Source organism: Neoarius graeffei, chromosome 3 (genome assembly GCF_027579695.1).
Source record: "Neoarius graeffei isolate fNeoGra1 chromosome 3, fNeoGra1.pri, whole genome shotgun sequence".
Classification (NCBI taxonomy): Eukaryota; Metazoa; Chordata; class Actinopteri; order Siluriformes; family Ariidae; genus Neoarius; species Neoarius graeffei.
In genome coordinates, this window is record NC_083571.1 from 30,541,859 (window position 1) to 30,547,568 (window position 5,710).

Sequence of the window (5,710 nt, forward strand, 5' to 3'; positions counted from 1 at the left end):
GGGACCAAAAGGGTGAGGTTAGAATACCCCACAATATTTCTAGAAGCAGTTACTGCCTTTTCAGCTGCAGCAACTGCACGCAAGCAAACAGGAAGTCCAGCCGCTACTGGGTCCAATTTGCTGGAGAAGTAGGCTACAGGTCTTAATCTATCCCCGTGCTTCTGCAAAAAAACAGAGGTCATGAAACCCTTCTTTTCATCTACAGTTTGAACAAATGGTTTATTGGGGTCAGGCAATCCCAGAGTGGGTGTGGTCTGCAGAGCGCTCTTTAGGGACGTCAGGTGCGCACAGAACAACCGCAGCATTGACTGCTTGCAGATCTTGGACAAACCTCCACTCATCAGACTGGGATGGTTTTCTTGCCTTCTTAACTGGGAAAATAGGAGTGTGCACTGGAGAGTCCTGGCAAGGGACAATTAGACCTGCCTTCAGCAACGAATCAAAGACCGGTCTTATACTTGCGATTGCTTCTGGTTTGAGTGGGTACTGGGTCTGTTTAGGCCTGAAATCTGATTTGGGGGTGATCACCACTGGTTCAGCATTCTTTATTAGGCCTACATCATGTTTACCCTTCGCCCAAACGAAATTTGGAACTCCCGCCAATTTGGGGTGCACCTCTGCTGGAGTTATGCCTGTGGAAACAGAGATAAACAGGCCACTATGGCCGGGGTCCCCAGAACCCTGGTCATCAGTGGCTAATATTACACTGCGCTTAACATGCACACACATAGCATGACTTTGTTTGTAGACCCCAAGCTTTTGGCAAAACAACACACTAGGGTCCTCTGTTTGGGACCATTCATTGCCATTGGCTGCGCACTTCTTGACCCATTTCCCCACGTCTTTCCAATGGGCCGCTCGTGGCTTTGCTAATGAGACATGGGGTATGGAATTAATGATGTCAAAGAAATCATGCTGGCAGCAGCCAACCTCAGAGTCCTCTGACACGAGGCCGCACATAACATGTTTGAGAACACTGCAATGAACACTGATGCAGCTGTTCAGACAACGAGTAAGATGAACCTGCGCAGCGCAATAATGTTTAGACCAATATGTAGTTTTGAGGGTCAATCTTTCACGTGCGTGGGGGTCTGCAAACCAAGTCTTTTCAAACTCTACATCTTGCCCTTGGTGAACATGTGCTGTGCAATGCAAATCTTCCTCTTTCATATAATCTGTGTCAGCTGATGAGGTGTTCAAGTGTGCAAGCTGTACAAGGTGTTTGGGAGTTTGTGTGAGTTGATCTGAGCAAAGCTGCCAGACATACACATACAGGGGGCTTCCAAGACCATACTGCACACTGCACATTTCACTTACTTCAATAGTTAGTCCATCTGGAGTGGACGTGAGATTTACTCCTAATTTGCACATTAAATCATGTGCTAACAAATTTACTGGACATGTATGTGACATGAGGAATGAGTGGGACGTAACTATTCCTCCCTTGCTTTTACAAGGGAGGTTGACTGAGAAAGTTTCGGTTACAGGTTATTCTGAGATGCCCATCGTCTGAATAGAATTTGAGCTGAGCGGTGGGTCTACTGGAAGTACCCCATGTTGTATGACTGAGTGTCCAGCTCCAGAATCTACTAAAAAGGTCAACACATGCCCATATACAGTGAGGGGCATACAAGGGAGTTTAGAGAAGGGAGTAGTTGTGTATTTTAACAAACTTAATGCAACTTTAGGTGTATCTATCTGGACTGGTGTATCGGGCGTTTCTGTGTAGTCTTGCTGTTGCATGCAGGTGCTGCTACTAATGTGTTTAACGTTATGTGAATGTTCCTGTCTATGTGTATGTATATCATCAGGTGTGTGTGTTACCTCCCCTGTTCTCTGTGCGGGGCCCGTTCCCGGAGTCCGCACATCAGTCTGCTTTGCTGTACTCCTCACAGGGCCTCTGGCTGCTACTGTGGAGACAATCTCGAGCAATGTGTCCCTTCTGATTGCAGTTGTAGCAGGTTGCATCTTTCCTCCAGGACAGGTCACCCCAGGTCATACTGCCTCGGCCCCTACCTCTAGGTCCAGGCTGAGCAGTCTGGAGAAGAGTGAGAGTGGCGGCGTGTAGGTCTTGGTCTCTTTTTGTTGACTTTGTCTTCTCCTTCTCTTTCAGCAGCCTTTCTGCGCGCACAGCGTACTGCTCGATCTTGGTGAGGCTCAGGAGTGCCCTCCACTGCAGCCAGGGTCATGGGCCTGGTCAGGCCACTGTGTTTCTCGTGTGCGGCAGTGAGATGAGCGAGAAACACTGACACCACTTCACCATCTTCTTGCTTACACATACTGATCTTAGTCATGTCTATGTTCAAGGGAAAAGCTTCGATCAGACGAGCAGTGAGGGTATTTCTATACTCACTATTGCCATCCGCTGGTCGGCTTCTGGACACTCTCTGGAAACCTTGCTCCAATCTATACCCATCTTGGTCACGAGTAGGCGGAGAAGTTCATGGGTGGTTGGCCGGAATTCTCTGCAAAATATCAACAGCTCATTAACAAATCTCTTTCCTCCTACCTCTCTCACATTGGGAAGGGAAGCCATGCTTTCCTTGATATCAGCTGTCGTCCAGGGTCTGTGGACTAGAAGCACGCTGTCAGCTCCAGCCACTTCCGCCACTGGAAGATGAAGGACTTCAGACTTTAGGTTACGGCCTTGTGGACCCACTGGTGAACATGTGGTCAGGTCCAGGAGGGTGTCTCTTCTGTCGCCATATGCAAGACCAGATCTCGTGTGTGACAGAGAAGTGAGGAGAGGTGCTGACGCTGGAGGCGGCTGGTAGGCTGGGAGAGATTCCAGAGGCTCAGTTTGTTTGTTTGTTTGTTTGTTTGTTTGTTTGTTTGTTTGTTTGTTTGTTTACTTTGTCTCGACTTCTCCCCCTTTCTGTGAGTGAAGTGCTTGTGGGAGTGATGCTCCACCTTGCTGAGGAGGCAGTGTGCATCGGGGTGGTGGGGCAGACTCCAGGTCAGGGTCCATCTGAAATTTCAAACACTGAGAATAGGGTGAGAGCCCTGCCTATCGTTTCTCTCCTTTGTACTCTCTCTTAAGTGTTTCTTCTTAAATGCCCTCCAGTCCCCTAAGAACTTCACATTATCTGCAGACTCTTCTTTTTCCTTCCGTTTCAACTTTTCTTCTAACTGTTCTATCTGCCTGGGACTAAAACTGCCCTTCTCAGGGAATCCTAAGTCCTTTACCCATATGTCAAACTGTGCCAAACAATCCTTCCCATACAAGGTTTTCATAAACTGGATGTTTGGGCTGTCAAAAGAACACCCAATTCTTATTATAGCACATGTAGCCTCAGGCTTACTTGCTTTTTTCTTTTCTTTCCCTAACTTACCGTTTCTGTTCCCCATTGTACACTGTTATATCAATAGGTTGTGACAACAGTGGCTGAGTTTTTTACTAGGATCACAAGAAGAACAGGTTGGACTATGTCCAAAAATGCGACACAATAATCCTTTAGGTATGTTCTTATTAGTAAACAATTTATCTGACATTTACCTTAAGCTAAAAGTAGGTATCATTTAGCACAACAACCTCAAAGACAACTCATGCATGTGTACAAGATCTATTTCTCTGTTTCAGAATTTGGAGGAGGACAGTACTCTGTTAATTCATCAATATTTTGCGTGCACACCAGTGTGTCTTGGTGACTTCATGATCGAACCTCTCTATCCCGTTCCTACGACGGGCCAGTTGTTCACACAGAACAAAGGGAGCAAGATTCAATTCTTTCCCAGTTACAAATCACTGAACATGAATCCATCAAAACACGCCCCCTTACTTCACTCTCTCAAGTAGGTGAGCCATTACCCAGTCATCACTTAGGCGGATTTTTCTCTTACACAACCCAGTAAACTACTCGTGGTTTATTGTCTCAAAATTGTGTTACATCCGTTTCTGCAAACATATTGATGGTACCACAGCTTAGCAGTCCTCCTTGACTAGGACAAATTTTTGTCCGTCTCTTACATCAGTCTTTAAATACTGTTTCCACTAATTTCTTTACACAAGAATGCAAAGCTATCACTTACTGGTTCGGTGAGCCCTGACGGTCTGGTCTCTCATCCGAGTTCTCAGCTCTGCACCGTGGCCTTGGGAGTGTCCCGTCGTCCGAGGATCAGACGCGTAGGGCCCACCCAGGGACGCCAAATTGTAATGGAAACTTCTAATAAACACTTCAGAATGCTTAGCAGTTTCTTTTCAGTTATTTATTATAGTAGATTACATAAACAGAGATATAAAACAGGAAACGAAGAAGAAGAAGAAGAAGAAGAAGACACCACTTCAGTGATGTCGAGAGTGTGCACTCTGAGTTGTGTCTTAGTGGCTGTTATCTATTATACTCTAAAGACATTCGCTTACTGTTCGCGTCTCTACGTGATTGCCTCAAGATTTTCTATGAAGCTTTATTAAAGCGTGCACCTGGCGTGCTCTGGGATGTGCAGGCGTATGCGTGGTTAGGGAGAACTCAAACACCCTGCTTATCACCAGCCAAGGGCACAGAAAGGCGATTACAGCATGTGGGAAAACAACTTTTCTCAGTACACTAGGCCACTTGAGCTCAACACACAGAAACACAGAGAATAGAAATGTTCATTCACTAAATTTCCTTCACAAGGAGCGCTCTCTCTCTCTCTCTCTCTCTCTCTCTCTCTCTCTCTTTGCAATCCTGTCTGCTCAGTCCAGTTCTTCTTTTCAGAGAGTTGTAGTAAAGACTGGAGCTGAAATATATCTGTCCTAGATCCATATTTATATTACAGGTGTGTTCATTAATAGTGTTATCATTTATATAGTAACAGCTCTTTTTTTATCTTTTGTGCACAAGATAATAAATATCACCATTACGGGCTCTGTAGCACAGGAATCAAGTTCATCATGGTGCACACAAACCTTTTGACATAATTCACTCTGTAATCTTTTTTTCCCTATCAATTTTTACAATGTACCTTAAAATAGGATTTATGTTGTATAGCGTTATGTGGATTAGGGTTAGGCTTAGGATCAAAGCCAGCTCCATCCTCTGAACTTTTGGTTCTGCATTGAGAACTAATATCAGCTCAGAACTTACTTCCTGACTGAGATTTAATAGAAAGCTCCATTCTGAAACACATTAAATATGTTTTTTACTCGAAATATCTATGATGTGTTTAGCAATTCTGCTCCTAACTTGTTAGTTGGTGCTGTATTTTTGTTCTTCCCATTCAAAGTTAGTGGCTGTGTGCTGCACTGATGTCACAAGGAGACATTGCACAGTTACAATGCTGTTTAATCGGAACACAAATTTCCATGTTCTCAACATTAAGCGATAAGATTCAGGTTTTGCTCTGGATCCAAAAACCAAAAGAGCAACAGCTTCTTTTCACACTCACCATTTTCCAGTAAAGTCATATTCAATGTCATATTAATGGGAAACACAGTGGACACTCAATCCGGTGAGTTCGCAATCTCTGAGATGACGGGCATAATGGCGTTGATGTATTTATTAGTGTTTTGGGGGGAAAACAATCAACTCAGAATTTTATCATAAAATAAATATTTTGTATCACTGATGAGCACATATTTAATGTCAGTATTAATGTGCGTTTCATTTGAATCATGGATAATAATCAATATGATGAACATAAACACCTGCAAGCATGTGATTAATTTAGGAGCAAGTCTGGGAATTTTTTTTTATTGACATATGCAGAATGAGTACAGTGATATGAAATA